The following is a 21,859-nucleotide window of genomic DNA, read 5'->3' as shown; positions in this document are numbered from 1 at the left end:
CCCACAGAGTTAGATCTTGATATTAAAATACCAGGTTATTAGTCCTGTAGAGTTAGCTACCGAATTTTAAAAAAAAGTTAAGCCTAAACTAATAAAGCGAGAAAGGACAGCCTGGATCCATAGTACCATCACATTTCAACTAACAACTTAAACCTCCTAGGAAAACACGGTTTCCCCTTTCAATTCTACGGTAGCAAGATATTGGTACAATAAAGAATGTTCCAATCAACATGTCTCATACATATGATCCTCACAGTGTTTGCTGTCTACGTCTCCATTAATGTCAACTTGTCCTCACTCCACGCCCCCAGTGATTGGTGCAAACCCAGCCTCCATGGGATGAACATGAAACAAAAGGGACACAAATTCTAGATAGAGTCAGCCCTGTCTGCAGGCTCTGTATCCAAGAATTCAATCAACCACAGATGGAGAATATTCAGAAACAAAATTAAAATTAATACAATAAAAATAATACAAATTTTATAAACAGTATGTTTACACAGCATACACCTTATATTAGGTATTATAGGTAATGTAGATGATTTAAAGTATACAGGAGGGTGTGCATAGGCTATATGCAAATACTACACCATCTTTATCAGAGGCTTAAGCATCTGTGGATTTGGGTACCTTTGGGAACCAAAGGACAACTGTAAGTGGTTGTAGGCCTGCTGTCGAAATGTCCCGGAGGGGCAATGACCATTTCTCTACCATGCAGAAAGGAACACAGAGAAAGCTGGTTTGCAGGGGAGAAAAATGGAGAAGATCCAATAAGAGATGAAAGAAAAGTAAAAAAAAAAAAATCAAGGAAAGACAAAGTGGAACTCTGGTTACTGAATTTCTGGCCAACCGGCTCAAGTTCCCCACACTGAGGCTCAGATCTTTCTCTTGCTCTTAGGTTCTAGGAGCTTGGGTCTCTGTGTCCTTCAATACATTTCCTTTAGGGTTTCAGCTAGTTTGAACAGGTTCCTCTGCTCCTTAAAACACCCTTTGATCTGATAACTTCTACATTGATGTAGAAATTCTACCTCGAGGTACGATTTTCTCAAGAAACTGGTTAGATAAATATGCAAATACATACATGTATACAAGTATGTTCCCTGAGCTGTTACAGTAACAAAAATTGGAGAAGAACTTAAACAACAAGCTATATGAGACTGGTTAAGCAAATTATGATTCATATATTCTCATGTTGTTCAATAGCTATCTATTTATTTACCATCTCTTAGGGGAAACTTTGCAGGCACTGGGCTCAGCCGTGAACAAAATGAGCTCGCTGCCTCCATGGAGCCTACAGCCTAGTGACAGAATGATAGGCAGCAATTTAATAGTACACTGTTGAAAAAATACTAATATTAGAAAATATTTAAGGGACATTAAGTGGAAGATGGTTACAAATGAGAATTTCTCTCATTTGGGTATACTGTTAGCTATTTTAAACACAGCAGGGAGAGAGGGAAGGAGGAGACATAAGGAAAGGAGAGAAGAGAGAGTCCTTCAGGAATAAAATCTATACCACATATTACCCTCCAGCCCAAATTTAATTAACGAGGTAAACACTCTTACCGGTAGCTTATGGGCAGTGTTTACTCTCTTTCCTGTGCTTTTCTCCACTTGCCAGATTTTCTATATCGAAGACACATTACTGTCACAGTAGGAAAACAATTCGAATATAAGCATGCATGTTCTTGCCATTTCTTTAAAGCTTCCGCCAAAAGGACACATTGAGCAGGGACCACAGGCCACAGAACTGCCTATGGGGATCTTTTCAAAACAGAGTTCTGATCCCCATCTGAATCCTTTCACGGGAGTCCCTCCTTATCTGAAGGGGACATGTCCCAACTTCCCCAGTGGATGCCTGAAACCGCAGATCATACAGAAACCTCATATAACCTATGTCTTTTCCTGCACGTACATAACGATGGAAACGTCTAATTTATAAATTAGACACAGAAAGAGATGAACAACAGCTAATAACAAAACAGAGCAATTATAACAAAACACACTGTCATAAAAGCAAAACATGGGGCTTTGAGATTTCATCACATTACTCGGAATGGCACGTGACTTAAAACACACGAATTGTTTATTTCTAGAACTTTCCATGCAATACTTTCAGACCACAGCCTACACGTGTAACTGATCCCGTGGAAAGCAAAACCGAGGATCAGGGAGGAGTCCTGTAAATCAGAACCTCTAAGGTGAGGCCCTGGCTTTGCGATTTAAGTCCCTCAGTGAATCTCAAGCACAGCAGAGTAGCAAAATGACTGCATTTTTGCAAACTCAAGTTTGAAAGATGAGTTATTTATGAGGCTACATTCTGACCCTGAAGTTTTCTCTTGGTAATCGGCTAAGTTGCATATGTTTCTTTTCTTGCTAAAAAGCCCTTGGAAAACGGTCTCTGGGGAAGCCAAGCTCAGGAAGACAAGGCCATAGGAAGGCACTGAGAGGGGACCCCAGGTGGCAACTGCTGACAGGACTCCATCACATTTAATCAGGTGTGTACCATGCAGCCACTCTTGGGCTTAGCTGAGGGGAAGAAGCTAGTTTAGGGAGGAAGGATGGAATAGGAAATGACACTACCTGTGACCACCTTCATAAAGTTATTCAGGCCCCAGCAAAAGATAAAATGACTGATACATAAATTGGTCAGCTACAGACAATGGTAGCTAGTGAAATAAATTCTCAACCCCAGAGGCTGGGGTGATTCGATGAATTCCTTACTACCACTGTGAATGCCAGAAACTCAGAATGCTGAAGGTGGACAGGAACTTAGAAACCATCCAAACCCCTGGCCTTTGACCACAAGAAAAGCACTACCACTGAGGCATGGAGCTGCAAGCTTCACCATTCAAAGTACTGAGCGGCGGTGAAAAGACACCATGAATAAATAAGTCAAGAAATTAGAATAACCATTGAATCTACTTTAAGGGTTTAGCCTAAAAATGTGTGATGAGATAATGATGAAAGTAGCTGAGAAAACACCTGATCTGGGTGAAGCAGCTCGAGGCCTGTGCCTGGCAGAACTGCATTCCCAGGGGCAGCCTGTCCCGGGGCCCTCCCTTTGGTTTGCCACCTCTAAACCCTGAAGGAGAATCAGGTTGAGGAAAACATACAGAAAACACATGAATGGCTGTATCCCTGCACCAACACCACATAAATAAAAACAACTCCATTTTTCTGCCACTTGATGCTAGTCCTCTGTAGACAAACAAGTTGCTTAACGTTTCCGTTGTCTGAGAATCATCCAACCTTCTCCCCAGGCGTTGACTCGCCACCGTGACCCTGCTAACGCCACCTCAAACCGTTCCCCTTCTTTTCTCCTAACCAAGGGGTTGGCAAATGGCCACACAATACCTGACATTTATTGCACTTCCTCCATGCAAAGCATGACTGCGGTCCCAAGTCTCTTCCTGGACCACATGCTACGTCTAGAAGATGCCAATGACAGTAAAAGGATGACATGAGAACCACGGCCAGAATCCACATCCGTCATAATCCAGATCCAGAATGGCCAACATGCCCTATCTAAAAGGAAAACTGGTAAACTGCACCTGACCAAAATGGAAAACTTTTGCTCTGCGGAAAGAGGATAAAATCAGAGAACTACAGACTTGGGAGGGCAAGCCACGTACCCAACAAAAGGCTAGGATCTAGAATATGAAAAGAAACTCTCAAAACCCACCACCACCTTTTTTCTCAGCTGCTGCTAAGCCATATCTGGTCCTGCGGAGAAAGGGCAGGCCATGTTGGGACGTGGCCCTCTCTGCATCCGGGGACTAACACTGCGCTGGCAGCCACCTCCCCGGCACTCTCCTGCACCACAGCCTCCATCTCTGAGCTCACCCGCATCCACGTGGCCCTCACCCTGCATGGTGGTGAGGTGACAGTCATAGGGATAAAAAGCAACACCCTCCCTAAAGCAGCCAGTGTCGATGGTGACCCTTCCTGGCCTGGCCTGGTCAGAAAAGCCCTGCCCAACATTGACATCAGAGATGGAGAGGATGTTAGCGACTGCCGGACGTCTGCCATCTCCCACACAGGGAACTATGTGAGTGCTCTGTGAGCCCAGCACCAGGCCACCCTCCAGACAGGGCAAATGTAGAGCATGGCGGCTAGAAGACATGTCAGACGATGGCTGGTAGTGGCAGAAGCAGGCTACCACGGGACTGGGAACTCTCACCTGGTTCCTATCGATACATGCTTTACATGCAACCCTTGACAATCCTCACAGCAGCCACTCGAGATGGATCCCAGTATCCCCGAGTTACAGTTAAGAAAACCGAGAGAGACTGAATAAATGATTCAAGGTCACATAGCTGACGTGCCTGATGGAGCCAAGATTTGAAATGAGACTGGTCTGACTGCTGAGCTGAAATTGCTTAGAGTACAATGATTTTATAGGTCAAGGCACAATGATGATGTAAATAGCCACTGTGCTATCAGCAGCAACTCACACCGGCTAGGTACCCTTGGGACCCAGTGCGTGGTGAGACCTTCCTAAGACCAATAGAACTCCGGCCTCACGCTCCATCTGCCTCACAAACTGGGGACCAACTGCTCTCCCGTCACTTAAGATGACATGCTCTGGGCTCACTCAAGACCTATATAGGTCTCACCTTTTTATATCTCGTTTTAAGTGGAACCAGATTTTTCAAAATGCATTATTTCCTTACAAGAACATTAATTAACCTCACAGCTAAAGCTCAGCCGGGACGTCTGAGGTATAGCAATGAGGCGTCTCATGGATAATCTAAACGGGAAAGGAAATAAGGGGAGATTTATGCTGGGAAAATAAGAGCAATACTCAGGGTGGGAATAATCTAAAGTACAGATATTTAATCTGAGAGAAATATTTGGATATGGGGAATTGCAAGGGAAAACTGAGCCCACGATTATGGTGCAGGGGCCCACGGGCTGGTCATTAAGAAATGCATTTACACTGAAATACTACGCTACACATACATACCCCGGAGCAGTGTAAAAAATACTGTTTGAGGTTTCACACAGCATTCCCCTCGCAGACAGTGATGATATGCTCTAATAGCTGGGATAATTGACCACACTGGGACCCTCAGCCTGTTTCCGGACATTTCGGCAGGTCAAACGTAGAAGATAAATTTAAGGCCGTCAGGGACGCAGTAACAGTTGTCACCGTTTCCAGGGGGAGGGTGAATAAGTAGGTGAGAGAGTTTTATGTAAACCTTTACCAGGATCACAGAAATCCAATTCTCAGGTGCCATCCATTTCAAGTTCCCTTGCAATATGGAAAAAATACAGCTTATGCAAGTCAAATGGTTCAAGCCAGTAAAGGTGAGAGAGAGAGAGATGTCAATGGGGTGGGAAAGAATGTCGTCAGTCATGGGTCTTTCGGAAATAGTTTCCATTCACTCCCACCATCCTGCAGAAATCCTGAACAACCAAAACACTTTCAGCTGTGATAGGGAAAGAGCCAACTCAAACTGAGGCTGGGACGTTTGCCTTTGCAGACTTTGTCACTTTCCCAGCACTAGAGCCCTGAAGCCAGGCGAGGCCACAGGCCATGGAGAGGGTCTGCCACCCACTTTACAAAGTAAGGAGGAGTGGATGTCATGCAGATTAAACAGAGACAGTGGGAATTCAGTTTTGTCATGTGCACACCACAGTGAATATTGCACAGTTCCCCTCTCTGGAAGAGTTCTCAGTCTTCAAAACCCACCTGTGCTTCCTCCCTCCTGTGTACACATCATCAATCTCTCTCTCTCTCTCACCCTTCTCTCTCATTTTCCTTCATTTCAGTATCTTATTTAAGCATCTCGTGATTTCAGTATGGCAAAAACATGAGCCAGAACATATTTATTCGTTAAAAGGTTCTACCAATATCTTCCTTGCCTCTCAAGCCAGATGTTAGGTAAAGCTATTGTAACTCGAAGGAATGCATGCTAATGGTGGGTTTTTAGATACTGTGGCACTTTGGGGGGAGACCAAGAGTAAATTTCTTCCCAATGGCCTTCAAATCATGCCGCAGAGACAGACTGCCTCTGAAGTCTAGCCAGCAGGAAGCCTCTCTCTATCTTATCCAATCTCCACCCCATACACCTAAAAGGCCAATTAGCATGGCAGTAATGCCTCTACCCAGAAAAGTAATTCAGTACTTCCAAAAGGTTATTTCAAGACAGACTGTTAAACGAAACATGAGTAATTCCATTACAGTGTTGATTAGGAACACAAGTCAGAAACTGCTCCAGACAAGAAACTAGTAACCACCACAACAAATGGAATACGAGCTCCAACTTGGCTCCCTGGAGAGAACAGAATGAACTGATGGGTATTTTCCTTCTCTAATTTCCAAGAATCCAGTAAAGGTTTCACCTCTATCACTGATGTTAGAAAGTCTGTCTCCGGGGAAGAAGATGTCAGCCCTCTGTTGGAACTCTTGCATTTCTGCAATCAGCAAGAAAGGAAAGCCCAACCTCCCATAAGGCAAGATGTAGACTCCCTTCCCAGGTCCCCCGACTCTCAACCCCAGCAACCTATTTATGTCCTTCATGGCACCTACACCTTGCAATTATGTTTGTTTTGTCAGTAGTGCTCCATAAGACAGTATGTTTTAGGAGGGCTCCAGGCATGACCTTCAATACTTTGCAAGTATATGGCATATAGTAGGCACTTAACACGTATTTGTTGGGATAATTAAGCCACCAGTTTTAACCAGGGGGTTGATAAATTATTGAATGAATGATTACACGTGGACAAAGGAAAGCAGGCTTTTCTTCTCAATGGGGTATCAAATTTTAGGATCTGGAAACTAAATGCAGAAATCGTTCTACAGTATCAAAGCTGTATATAAAAAAGCAAAATGTTACCATGCGGGCTTCATTATTTTTCCCTAGGCAATTTCATAGAACAATCTTTGCATCTTGGCTCTTCAACATTTGAACAGTATCTAATGTTGTGGTAACAGTTTCCCTCAGTCTTATCCTTCAGCTCCTACTGGCATGGACAAAGACTACAGTCACTAACATTTCCTGCTAAGAGGCTAAGAGATGAGTGTCTAAAACTTGGGTTGCTTTTTTCTTATTGTTATTAGACATCTTTTGGAATGTCTGCCAACTCTCTTCCTAGGAAGCTTCCCACCAGATGTCTCCATGGGGAGTCCCGGGTGGCCATATTTGGACTGGGGGGTCCAAGCTACACTCATTGGCCAAGAGCGGTCACCTGACCCACGCTTGGCAAAGCAGGGTCTCTTTCCAGGGAATGTGGAGCCATGACTGAGAGCCAGCTAGTCATTCTCTGTGGGTGGCTGCAACTGCAGAAAGAGCTAAGGGTTATTCATGTTCTCTTCCACAAGAAAGATGGGCTGCATAGAAAAAGAGAATGTAGCAAAAACAAAAAAGCAGAGCCAAGTGGGAGACAGGAAGTCCTGATAATGTTCCAGATCTAGACTCAGTGTCATTTTCAAGTACCAGCTCATGCCTGCCCCTGAGTGGCGTGAGCTAACCCTGTGTCTTTATTATAAAAGAATCCCCCCTTTTCTTCTTTGACTTAAGCTAGTCATTGCCAGCTAGTTCACTATAATATATGTATTCTAATATCCTGAGAATCTGAAAGTCTTTTGTATATTTATATACACATGCACGTACACACACAGCTATAACACAAAACTATTTCTTTTGTGTGCAAACTCCCACAGAAGCTTGGGAGGGGGAGAGGTAATCTCATGGTCTCTGAATTAATCCAGCCTGAAACTGTTCTGTGTCTTTCCGTAACTCAAAGCCAAGCTATCTAAATAACTTTCAGGAAGAATTTTTTTTTTCCCTAGACACAAAACATATGATAAATATCAACAAATTTCTTAAGTGTAAGGGGAGAAGAATAATGTACCACCAAGCTGGCTATTCTTACCACGTTTCTGACTTAGTACGGATGCAGTAGAAAAGCTGGCATAAAATAGATTGTTCTAAAAATGTTACCTGTTGTTATTGTTCACCTGCTCCTAACCCAGTAATCCTCACACAGTGCTATGACCTTCAGTCCATAAGAACACCTTCTCCGAGCAAGGACTGAATAAAATTCTAGGAGCTAGCCATGACATTTGGCATTCTATTAATACGTTCCAAAGAAATGCTAGAGTACACAAAATTAATGATAGACACTAATAAGTTAAAAATTGGTTTTACATTTTTTAGAAGAAAAAAGTCTCTTTTTTTTTGACCAAATCTCACACCTCCATGCTGCCCACCTTGCTCACAGATCTAGCATGGGCTAGGGTGAGACCTGTGACAACTGAGGCTCCTTTTATTCTTCACTCCTTACCTGGCTGCTCCAAGAAATCCTACAGCATGGCACAACCACCCTCAAGGAAAAGCTGATGGAAGCCAATCTGGGGCAAAAGAGGGAAAACAAGGAAACTAGAAGGCGGTGAGATTTATGAAAAAAAAAATGACCACTAACAATCAAACAAATCAAATGGACACAGTGAGATTCTATTTGGGGCCTGTCAAATTAGCAGCTATTATGGCCTGGCACGGTGGCTCACACCTGTAACCCTAGCACTCTGGGAGGCCGAGGCGGACGTATTGCTCAAGGTAAGGAGTTCGAAACCAGCCTGAGCAAGAGCGAGACCCCCCATCTCTACTATAAATAGAAAGAAATTAATTGGCCAACTAAAAATATATAGAAAAAATTAGCCGGGCAAGGTGGCGCATGCCTGTAGTCCCAGCTGCTCGGGAGGCTGAGGCAGGAGGATTGCTTGAGCTCAGGAGTTTGAGGTTGCTGTCAGCGAGGCTGATGCCACGGCACTCTAGCCTGGGTAACAAAGTGAGACTCTGTCTAAAAAAAAAATGAGGAGCTATTAGGAAAAGATACATCCCACATAGCCCTGGTGGGAATATAGAAAAAGAGCAGCATGAGGGTTGATGAGTGGGTGAGAAACTTCCTTCAACTTTTCTGGAGGGAGTTTTGGCAGTGCACATGTTTTTGCCCAGCCACTGCACTTCTAGAAACTTATCCTACAGGAATGAGAAACACAGATGTTCAGAACGCCGAAGACCATAAAATGGTATTTATGATAGGGAGAAAATGGCACCACAATAGTGCAGCAGTTCCATGAAATATAGCACATATAATTCAGCCCATGCCTCTTCAAACTTTGTTCTGAAAAACTCAAGGAGTTGCTGGGATGTATCTAAAGGTACCCAGCAGGAGTAACCAAAAAAATTCCAGCATGTGGGTCTCTTCCCCATTCACTGCAGACTGAACCAAGGTGAACCTGCATTATATATTAGCCATCCCCCTAAAACGATGTGTAATAAAATGATTCTCGGCTCATGTCTCTAATCCTAGCACTCTGGGAGGCCAAGGCAGGCAGATCATTTGAGCTCAAGGAGTTCGAGACCAGCCTGAGCAAAAGCGAGACCCTGTCTCTACTAAAAAAAAAATAGGAAGAAGTTAGTTGGACAACTAAAAATCTATAGAAAAAATTAGCCGGGCATGGCGGCGCATGCCTGTAGTCCCAGCTACTTAGGAGGCTGAGGCAGGAGGATCACTTGAGCCCAGGAGTTGGAGGTTGCTGTGAGCTAGGCTGGTACCACAGCACTCTAGCCTGGGCAACAGAGCGAGACTTTCTCAAAAAAATATATAAATAAATCAAATGATTCTACTGCTTAAGAAACAAAAAAATGGTTGGATACCAAAGACTATGACACAGCTGGTATAAATCATGTTATATAAAAATATACACAGACTAAAAAGAGTGGATATCTCCCCAGTATCTAATAGGTTTCAGCAGAAGACAGGTCTTTAGTACCAACTAGTTAATGGAATAGACCTCCCTGCTAGACACCAGAATTTTCATCTCCAATAAACTCTTAATAATAGTATATTCTTCTTTTATATTCATCTGCATCAGGCAATAATGATAAAAATCTCACTCTTAAGGGGGTAGTAAAAATTACTTGAGATGATGCATGTAACAGTGTTTACCTGAGAGGTACACAATATTCCATAATAGAAGTTCTTCTGATGTGTATCAACCTAGGGCTCAGAATCTCACATTTACCAGTATTTATCCCTCACCTCTCATTCATGTAGCACTGGAAACCATCATCAGTTCAGACCTGCCAGAAGGCGCCCAAGCAAGTCTTTTACAGAGTCAAAAATTACTTCTCTTGTCCAAAGGACTCCCATCTTTGAACTGTGCAATTTGAGTTTTTGGTTTCATTTTTCAGCTAAGGTAGCAAGCACTCCATTTCTCGAGCAACTGCACATCCTCACCCACAACCCCAGCCGGTCACCTCTCCCACAACCACAGGGCCACTCAAAGAACACGCAGAGCATCACAGAATGATACAGGAGCCTTTTAAGGAGAAAAATATGGCTGTCGTGTTTTTATGTCTGTGGGAAATGACAATAATTCAGGACTCATTTCAAATAGTGGTTTGATCATTTTAAAACACAGACATAAAATGGTTCATTTATATAACCAGTTGCTAAGAGCCTTGGCACTATAATGGGCGGCTTATGAAAACATACCTTTTTAAAGAAAATACTAGTGTCTACAAGGAGGAAAGGGACAGATGAAGCTCATAAAATTTAACTGCATTTTAGTTTTGATCTGGGAAAGCTGCAAGATCATCCACTTGGGAGATGCAGACCACAAATCCAAAGAATAATGTATTTCTAGGTCCTACCTGTGGAGTTCCCAGGCAACTGCCCCCAGGAGAGCCCTCCCCTACAGGGCCCCAGGGGCCAGCAGCATTCCGATCTGCCTCTGTCTCCCCACCTGTCCTTCCAACCGTTTGAAAGTCTCAATGATTCTAGAAACTGGAAAGGAGTTTCTCTCCTAAAAGAAGTCTGACAATTCTGGGCCCCATGGTCTGGGAATGAAACGATCTGTCCTAATAATCCAGGCTAAGGCCACAGCCTGGTTGCTGACTGCTTTAAAGAATGAAGGTACTGCCAGCCCTGGTCTCAAGAGAAAACACCTGCTAAGGGCATTTAACACATTGACTGCCATGTGAGTTGTATTTAACTCAGGCTAGTTTTGAGGCCGGGGCCTCATGAAGCAAAACCCTGCAGTTGGCTCATGGAAAACCTTACTTGTTGATGTTCTTAATGCTACCATGAATATTGACAATTTAATTCAATTTAATTCAAATTCAATTCAAAACGTGGATTGTATTGCATCTAACTCACACACACAGAAAACAATTTAAAAAACAACAAATTAGAAAGGATCGTTTTGTTTTTAATAAAACACCATGGCGGGGGGGGGGGGATTTTTTCTTTTTTCTCACGTGGTAGTCAATACCAACTAGTTTAATACCAACTAGTTAATGGTACAGACCTCCCTACCAGACACCAGTCATTCTGACTGAGCAGTTTCACGGTGTTAACCAAGAAAGCAGAGTGAGTAACTTCTGGCAGATACAGCAGACTCCGTAATTCCTTCCTGCCCCAAATATTTCCCCATTCATTTGACAAGATTGCCTAAATTCCCACCTCAATTTGCCATAGGACATGTTAAGGAAAATATTTAAAAGTTCCCTGACAGAGAATGCAAAATCCATTAAGACAAATCATATGTTGTATTATCGTAGCAAGAATGTTATTTTATATTATTTTACTTGTTATATGAAATATCTTAAATATTATAAAATATATTTTTATTAGGGGCTATGTGCCAAGGATTGGCACCAGGGTTTTATATACTACATCTTAATTAATCCTCGCACGTTCAGGGCAGGTACTATATAGCGTACATTTTACACATGATGTCCCAAAAGCTTAGATTGAGTTAAGCAACTGACCCTAAGTTACTCAGCCAGTAAGAGGCAGAACCGACTCCCAAATTTCACCTCCAAAACTATACTCTTCTGCCTCTCTCTCCCCAAGAGTCAAAGGATAAAGACAGTAATAGGTACCAAGTTCAGGAGACAATGATTTATATGTGAAAAAAATAACGTGTTATTGTCTACAGCGGTGGTTGCTAAGTGTTGGCAGCTGACTGGAATCACTGGGGGAATTTTTTTTTAAATAGTGAAGCCCAGGCCCCCACCCCCTCCCAATTCTTTCTGATTCTAATTGGCTTGAACACCAGAATTTTCAAAGGCTCCCCCAGGTGACCTTAATGTGGAGTCCAGGTTGGAAACCACCATCTGGAAGGGTTTGGTGTAGAACTTAAACGTTAAACAGAGGACGCTCAGTTAACAAATGAAGTTCTGGAGATCTCTAGAACAGCAATATCCCGAAAAATACCTTCAGTGATGACAACAGTCTGTAATCTTCGCTGTCCAGCGTGGTAGCCGATGGTCACAAAGGCTAGTGTGTGTCCCCACGTGGGATGACCAAACTGGACAGCACAGCTCTAGAGACTTGGGCAGGTGCCTCCGGTTTGTTGGTTTGAAGTGCGTTAAGTAACACGCTGATTGTACACAAAGAGACAAAGGAGACGAGCTCTTAAGGTCCATATCAATCACCTGACAGTCCAAAACGGAGCTTTGTTGCCAATTCCCCCTCGCTGAGTAGCCATCAGAGGGGGGAAATGATCAATGCCATCGAAAATATATCATATACGTTCTGCAAAATATGACTTAAGGGTATACAGCTCTTCAGGCACCTTAATGTGGTAGCTAAAATGCAAGAACCAATTACTAGCCATGGCTTTCATAAACACCGTGCCATCACAATAATGCAAAACAGGGAAGGGAATTTAGGGATGTGAGGTATTGTGTCCAGTATTAATTTTACTGTCAGTCAAAAAAAAAAAAAAAAGTTTTATTTCATCTTCCTATTGTCCATGGCTTACTCAATAATTTAATGGTAGAGCAATAATAGAGCATTTATCCATTATCTCACATATTTTAGCTAATCATACATAAGGAATATAGGGCTTAGACAGTCTAAGTTACCGTCTATAGAAATTACAATAATACAATATCACTTTTATTTCAATAAAATTTTTTAAATTCTTAGGTATATAAAATATGCCTCTGTGCCAAGTTATTACATGTTCCTTAATTTTTGTTTGTTTTTGTTTTGAGACAGAGTCTCCCTCTGTTACCTGGGCTGGAATGCATCATCATAGCTCACTGCAACCTCAAACTCCTGGGTTCAAGTGATCCTCCTGCCTCAGCCTCCCAAATGGCTGGTAATACAGATGCCTACAACCGCACTCAGCTAATCTTTTTATTTTTTGTAGAGTTGGAGTCTTGCTCTTGCTCAGGCTGGTCTCAAACTCCTGAGTTCAAGTGATCCTCCTGCCTCGGCCTCCCAAAGTGCTAGGATTATAGGCATGAGCCACAGTGCCCAGCCCACATTCCTTAATTTGAACTACAAGACTACATATGTCAGAGTGGACTATCATAATTCTGGAAATGTCCATATTCCTCTAAATTTTGCCATAAGATATGCTTTTATTTAGAAGCCTCAAATTATTTGAATTTTGCATCTCAAATGTTGTCATATTATATAATCTGAATTTAATTTAATCTAGAGATACTTTGCAGTCAATTATACTCAGCTAATTGTATGTGTGAATGCCTCCACAGTTAAAAAGGATTTATTATATTCTGAACGGAGCTTGCAAAATGGAAACATCATCTATGGCTCTGAATTTACCTTTACAACGCAATAATGCTAAAACCCGAGCCCCGTACTAATCTAAAACAAGAGCTTCACCTCGTAAATTAAATTGTCTGGAGATAAAAGGCAAAAAGTATATTGATACACTTCTTGTTAACCCAATAATATACTTGGCACTTCCTCTCATTTTCCAAAATGAAGCCAGATTAACAACTGAGCAGTGTTAGAAAAGAGAGAGGGAGGGTGATTAATGGCACTGAAAATGTGTCAAATGTGCACAATTCACAGTAGCTTTGAGGACAACTCTTTTGGACCATTCCTATTCTGTTCTATGTCATCTAAGTCATAAGTACCGCTCTGGCCTTGGTAAATATCATTTTTATGACAGTAATGAAGAGTTTTGCCTGTGTTGCTAAGCTAATGACATTGCAAATGTAACAGAACAAAACACAATGGTCTAATACAAAAGCAAATCCTAAAAGAAATTTGGACAATGATAATGGCTTAACACAGTCAATTCCAATTCAAGAGATCATGGTATCTCTTAATTGTTCCTTTCTAGTTACACTTTGGAAGCCAGAAGACTTACTACATTAACTGCAGTTAAAGAACTAAGTGAAATTGAGTGTCTCTCTCTCTCTTCGACTTTCTTTTTTTTAAATAGAATTTTTTTTAAACCCATAGTCCTAAACAAAAAACAAAACAGACAAAAAATCCCCACAGAATGTTCCATATTATTCAGACACTGAACCAGCCTAGACAATGTCAGTTACTTAGCCCTCTTGGAACTATCTCTTACATTTTTCTAGCAAGCATTCACCGCACTATTTTGTAGTTAGTTTGCGCATCTATTTCAATTTAATTCAACATTTAACTCAACAAATATTTACTGAGGCTTCATTTGCCAAGCACTGCAGCAGGTGCAGGAGATCTGATAACAAACGTGACAAGTTTCCTGGCCGGAGGGAAGAACATACAGATTTGGGGTGGAATGAGGGCTGGGGTAAGTGCTGGGTACAGCCAGAACCCACAGAAGAGTGTCAGCCCAGGCGTGGCAGGGAGGAAGGGCTTCCCAGAAGATGTGGCCTGAACAGTAGGTCCCAGTTAGAAGCTGCGGCAGGGCCCAGGGAAAGGAAAGTTAAGAGCATTGCTGGAAGGCCAGGTGCAGTGGCTCATTCCTGTGATCCCAGCACTCTGGGAGGCCGAGGCGGGCGGATCACTGGAGGTCAGGAGTTCGAAACCAGCCTGAGCAAGAGCGAGACCCCGTCTCTACTATAAATAGAAAGAAATTAATTGGCCAACTAATATATATAGAAAAAACTAGCCAGGCATGGTGGCGCATGCCTGTAGTCCCAGCTACTCGGGAGGCTGAGGCAGGAGGATCGCTTGAGCCCAGGAGTTTGAGGTTGCTGTGAGTGAGGCTGATGCCACGGCACTCACTCTAGCTGGGCAACAAAGTGAGACTCTGTCTCAAAAAAAAAAAAAAAGCATTGCTGGCCTGAGAAATGACAAGTACGACTGCTCAGCGGGGGGCAGAAGGCATAGGAAGGAGGAGCCAGTGTTTACTGAGCTCAAAGGGGACAGGAAGGGGTTCAACATGAGGCCGGCCAGAGAACAAGCAGGAGGTAATCACTGCAGGACTGGCACATCCTATTAAAGAGTGTCAGCTTTCATCCTGAGAGCACTGGGGCACCACATTTGAGTTCTATAGGACAATTGTCACGGCAGCCTTGGAAAGAGGGGAGAGGAGGGTGAAGGAAGCCAGACTGCAAAAGACCACTAGGAGACCACCTCCCAGGATGTAGTTTATCATGGTTCAATCCACCATCAGCAACGTTAACTAGACTTCAGTTTTACTGGAAAACAGATCCACTGCCCTGTTCCCTCAGAAAAATTTATATTTCTACCCTGCTTTGTTAACAACGCATACGCTCTCCCAACGATAGGATAGGGAAGGGATTCGAACTGTTTTACTGTCCTAAATTTTATGCCCTGTACATCCCTCCCTCCACCCACCCACACACACGCTGGTCCTCGTGGACACAACGACACAGCAGCAGGACACAGTTAGAGGTGGAGAGACCTTCCTCTGAACCAACTTAAAGCGTTTCTTTGCAACTTCTGACTGCATCAACCTAATGCTGAATCCGCCCCATCATCAGGGCAATAAAAAGCAAGGCTGGGGAATAAAGGCTGCTTGGGTCAACAGAGCTTATCCATTCAGAAATCGGTGAGCGGAATTATACACGTGCATGTTAAGCAAATTCACTACACATCGCCAGAGTCATCCCACTGCACCAAGCCGGGCACTGTCCCAGCAATTTATTAATCAGTTCATTGACCTTCATATAGACTTACTAGACTCTGTGACAATCAGCACCCAAACAGAAACAAATCTTTACTGCTGCACAAGCCAAGTATTTCAAAGTGAGAACAAAAAAATAATAATAACCACCACCACATTTGAAGGTAGTATTAATTTACGGTGGCAATTTTTTTTTTTCTGCCTTTCAGCTTCCACTGCATGAAATTTCCATTTTCTGGGAGATCCTCAGAGATGAGCCCTTGGTGCTCCTGTCACAGGAGGGGACAGTTTTGCAAGCTCGCTTGTTATCATTTGAGACTCATCCAGGATTTCTCACTGTTCACGGCCCGTCTGCGGGGGGGGGGGGGGGGCAGGGGGTCATACCCGGTCTTCAGTGCCATCGGTAGTGTCACCCTCCACGTCAGGGGCTGACGCAGGCAAAGGGGTAGTGATCGCTTGCATTTAAGTCAAGGAATGCTGCTGCCACTCTAACTTGGAAACATCTACATCAGGGGGCCTTAACCTTTTGGGGCCACAGACCTATGGGGTCATGACACCTCTGAATCACAAAATCTTGAAGCCAATTCGTGGGCACCCAAATGCATCTAGATCAGCTAGGATTCTTCAACTTCCAAGAAACGGGTAATCTAAGTCAAACTGACTCACGCGGTCCACATCCCCGGGACCCCACCGTCTTGGGTAAACAGCACGACTTTAGGCACAGTGTCATTCAGGAGTACGACGTGCATCACCAAGGCAGTCTCTCGCATCTCTGTGCACATCAATCTCGGGTCCCTGTGAAGCACCACAGTGGCCCACTGCTCCGGGCCAACAGCATCCAAGTGCAAAGGAAAGGAGATGGTACCCTTTTCCCTGCCATACCCACAAAACTCATGATGATAGCTCTAATTTATTCTGTGTGCCCAATCTTGGCCACGTGCCTACCACAGGAGCTAAGAATCCAATCAGCAGAGGAGGTGGGGAGGGGGTTTTTTTTTGGGGGGGGAGATGGTGCAAAGTAAATACTATGAGGCTCTTGCTAGAAGACAGGGAAGTAGGCACTGGTTACAAACTCCTGATCCACACAGTGAACTGAGATAGACTGAGCCTTTGCATTACAATCTTAGAATGGTGGGATCAAAGAAACTCAAGGAAACAGAGTGATCTAAACCAGCCATTCTCAAAATATAAAGCAGAGTCCCTGTAGGTCCTGAGACCTCTGGACTCCCCAGGAAGGAATCATTCCCCTGCACTGTTTCAGGCCCGGAAGGTTCCTGAACTTTTGCCATGGTGTGTCTGTTTACAGGACTGGCGCCCTACACACTATAAGCCCCATGTAATTAATGTCCATGTTGGTATCTCTCCCCACTGTCTGTCCACATCTGGCCCCTGGAAGTCCCCAAGTGTCTCCTGAATGAGAAAATGAACAAATTTAAAAATAAAAACACAACCACAATACCTGGGTATTTTCCTTGGATCTTCATTCGTGAATGCTCTTTCTTACCAAACACACCACTGAAGATTTTGTCAATCCAATCTACTCAGTGGCCAAAGATGTTACAAAAGCAAAAAGGCCTGATTCTTATCCACCAGCTCGAAGCACAAACAGGTTGTCACTGCATGAATGGGAATCACTTACACCCTACAGCAAACGCCAAACCAAAGGAAGCAACATAATCCCAATCCAGTCAATCCACAATTTACTTGGCCAAAGGGCTGTGACTTAACGCATTCAGACGGGGGCAAAATTTAAGACGAGCAGCTAAGATACAACAGAGGACAAAGGCTGAGAGGATAGTGACAGTGAGACAACTCAAACCCTAACAAGGCAGCCAACTGGGGAGCCATGGCTTAGATAAGCTAGAAAACCCTGAGACAAATACACTTTTTCAAAACATCTTTCCTACACTTCAGGGTAACCATGTTGACCAAATCGTTCCTGTTTTCATCCATACAAAGAAGAAGCTATCAAGGGCCTCTATTCAACTAGAGGGCAGAGGAACATGTAAACTAACACCACAAGGATGGGATCGTGGGAAACCACGGGGCAAACCATCTAGTTTCTTCAAAAATAAATCGGGGAGGAGAAGGAAAAGAAAGGAATGGAGAAGAAATTTAACAGGTAAAAAGAAACATAAAAGACCAACCAAAAGCAAAGTGTGAACATTACTTATACCTTTATTCAAACAAAGAGGAAAAAAAAAAACACTGCATAACATTTGGCAATTAGTTATTTGAACACTGATGGGATGATAATTTGATGACTAAGGTATTACAGTTCAATTTTTTTTTAACTTCAAATTGTATTAATTACCTATTTTTTTAAAAAATCCCTCTCTTTTAGAAGTATGTACTAAAGTAAGTGTATAAAGGGATATGACATCCAGGCATCATTTCAAAATAAAATAGGCAGGCTGAAGTGAGTAGGGCTGGGCAGAATTAAGAAGCGTTTTGGGGAGTGGGTGATGGCACAATGAGGGTGTGTTACATTATTCTGTCTACCTTCCCATGTTCCACCATGTTTGCCAGAGAAAAAGGAAAAGAGAAGCCTCGAATGCAGGCATCTTAGCTATCCTGTTCTCTGTTATATTCCAGCACCGTTTCCCATACACAGTAGGGACTCAATAAGTATTTGTTAAATGAAGGAGAGCACATTTCTTATTGACTCTCTAGTCCAGGGGTCCTCAAACTTTTTAAACAGGGGGCCAGTTCACTGTGTCCCTCAGAGCGTTAGAGGGCCGGACTATAGTTTAAAAAAAAAAAACTAGGAACAAATTCCTATGCACACTGCACATATCTTATTTTGAAGTAAAAAAAAACAAACGGGCAAGAACACCCGCATGTGGCCCGCGGACCGTAGTCTGAGGACGCCTGCGTTAGTCTGCGGCTAGTGGGAGCAAATGTGGAATGCCATAGAAACCTTCCGCAGCCCGATTCTACTAGCATACAACACACACACACACCGTTGTCAACCGCATCTTTTTACCCTGTGTCACCGCTCTTACGACTCCAGGTGGTTTCTCCTGCAGCAGTGACAGCTTTTGGAGATAATCTCCATTTTTTGTAGGAATGCAATAAAAATGAGAAAAACCCTACTCAAGGCAATCACATTTTTTAAGAATGGATATTTACTGAGCCTGTACTATGTGCCACAACTGACCTTGGCAGTGAAGAAACTTCCAGAAGCTTGCATTTTTAATGACGGACACATGCCTCCTTCCCCAACTGCACCATATAAGAGGCAGTAGTTCATATTGGGCTCTAGAATTTAAGAAGCTGGGTATGAATCTTGGTTTTGTCACTTGCCAGATGATGGGACATGGGACAAATTATTTAAACTTTGCCTTCCTGTCGTCACTGGTAAAACGGAGACACTTTTAAATCTACTTCCTAGAGTTGCTAGAATTAAACATAAAGGGCTTATTAGCACAACGTCCTAGCTCAAAAGAATCGATAGTTACCGATTGTTATATCAGTTTTTTTCCTTAGGAAAACTTTAAGAATTAGCTTTTTTTTTTTTTTTTAATTAAAAGAGGACTAAAAGATATTTGGCCAAGCCACCTGCGCCTACCCAATGTCCCTGCAAATTTGGAGTTTGGCATCGTTGCAGGAATCCCTGCTCTGCCTTTTCCCTAAGCCTTTGTGGGATCTTGGAGGACAGATATAACTAACCGCCAAAGATGTGCAAATAGCAGGACTTGTTTGCACATCCCATCTGGCCTCCTTTCCAATTCCTAGGTGGCCGAGAGCAATTTACAGGTTCCAAAGCAAGATGTCTTCTTTGCACCCTTGCCCCCCAGGGTAGATGAACATATACCACTGCGTGGGCGGACGTGACCAAGGGGCCCAGCAGGTGTAAGGCTCTGGGTTAATTTCCCAAACTGTAGCTGTACCAGAACATGTGAACGGTGCTGGAGACCTTCAGAAAGCTGCACATACCAGCCAACTAGGTTGTAAAAAGGGTTCAGCGTTAAGTGTCATCATCCTCAAAAATAAATCTGTCCTCTGCTTTCAGTTGACCCAACCTCTTTCCAACATTAGTGAATCCATGATCAAAGAAACAGACACAATAGCCCTCTATTTCCTCCTGAAGTTGGCTGCCTAAACGCCTGTCCCATCTAGGGCAGCATTCAGAGCTTGGGGTTTTTACCCAGGAAGGCAATGGTACTAGAAGCCAAGGCTAGTCTCTTGCCTATCAATAATTCAACCTCTTAGCAATTTAGAAGAAATATTTCCTTACTGAAAAATGCCATGTTTCTTTATGTCTCCATCTCTTTTGCTACCAGCCCCCAAGTCATTCATTCAAAAATGCTGAGTATGCAAAACTAGAAGATTAAAGGTATACTGAACATTTAAAAATGCTTCCTGGGAGAGGAAGGGTCCGCACTCCCTGCCCTCGACCAACAAACATCCCCACACAAATGGCTTAAGGTAAGACAGCCATGAAGCCAGGAAGAGGGAAGAGCAACTGATCTTCAAAAGCACAGAGAGAAATCTATTAACCACTCTTAAGGAGCATATTGGTCTGAGATGTCTTAAAAATTTATCTTTGAAAATCTAAGCCTGCGGTTAACTTTTGGGAAAAGTAATTTAAGCAGAGAAAAGGAAACGAGCTTATAGCTTATCAATGCAACATTTTGGCCAATGGCATGTTCTTTTTTTGCCCTAGCTGGCAGGGTCTCTTATCATCTGTAGGGTCTGTCTTGCATTTGAACAATACTTCTCTTAGAACCAATTGTTTCAGTATTTTAACCTAAGCATTGGTGTGCTGACGCTGGCTCACAAAGTAGAACCTCTTCCCAACTCCCATTCAACTGTCCAATGACATTGTATCTGTAGCCTGCAAACCACGGAAATCAGCAAGTGCTAGAAGTCAGGGCTCTTTCTTCCCTACAGACCCAGCTGTTAAACACTTACGGGCACTACTGAAGCTAAATGCCCACCGAATGGGAAATGTTAGTTATGGTACATACAATGGATTTCTAAAACATTTGGAAAGGTAACCTAAAGCTATATATTTATCAAAAAGGAAAGATATCCACAGGATTTTCATGTTAAAATTATACATAATTTAAAAGTTATGTATGCATATGTATTTTTACATGTATGATCCCATTTTATTAACAAGATATATGGACGTGTGTGTACATATACATGCACACATATATATAGGAAAAAAATCTGGAAAAATATACACTGAATGGTAAAAACACATAATCAGTAAGTGGTAAGATTATGATGGAATTCTATTTTTTCATGTTTACCTTTCTGAGTTTTCCAAAGTTTTTTGACTAAGTAGATACTATATTTCATACTGGGTAGGGGGCCACGCTAAAACTTAAATAAGGAGACTATTATTACACTAGCATAAGCATATGCATTTCAATGATAGCATTACGAGCTACTTTATGTGATCATTATGAGTACTTATATGTGATCAAGCCAGCATTATGAACTACTTACATGTGGAGTAAGAAGTACAGAGGAGCATTATTTTAAAACTCATGCTGAAATCAATTAGATACCAGCATTCTGCGCAAATTCTCGCCAGTTATTTTTGCCCAAATGAGCCTTTCGTCTGCTTCTGGGCTGATTAAGTACAGCTACTCAGCCTGATGAAACACTGAGAAAAAATCAATACTGAGAAGAATATTTTTCTTAGTAGCCTTCCCTGTTATGACATACACTGATCTACCTCGCTCAACACTTGGTACATTTCGCACCCAACTTAGGAGACCAGACCAACCTGACATTTATCAGCATCAGGATTTTTTTTAAAAAAAATTCATTACATTAAAGGCACTGAGATATCAACACTTTTGCAATAATTAGGATATTCTAACCATTTCAGATCCTCCAGAAACCCCTTGTGGTAGGTATTGTGGCTTTGTTTTTTAAGAGACAGGGTCTCACTCTGTCACTCAGGCTGGAGTGCAGTGACAAAATCACAGCTTACTGCAGCCCCCATCTGACTCCTGGGCTCAAGCAATC

At 42.7% G+C, this 21,859-nt stretch overlaps 1 protein-coding gene across 20 annotated transcripts in view; it reads right to left on the bottom strand.

Annotated features, from left to right (window-relative positions):
* The window catches only part of MAGI1 (membrane associated guanylate kinase, WW and PDZ domain containing 1), a 614,809-nt gene that overhangs the window by 413,755 nt on the left and 179,195 nt on the right, over nucleotides 1-21,859 (bottom strand). The gene's annotated exons all lie outside the window — the stretch shown is intronic.

Source organism: Microcebus murinus, chromosome 30, assembly GCF_040939455.1.
Source record: "Microcebus murinus isolate Inina chromosome 30, M.murinus_Inina_mat1.0, whole genome shotgun sequence".
NCBI classification, from domain to species: domain Eukaryota; kingdom Metazoa; phylum Chordata; class Mammalia; order Primates; family Cheirogaleidae; genus Microcebus; species Microcebus murinus.
Note: the sequence above shows the minus strand (reverse complement) of the source record. Positions and strands in the feature narration are given on the sequence as shown.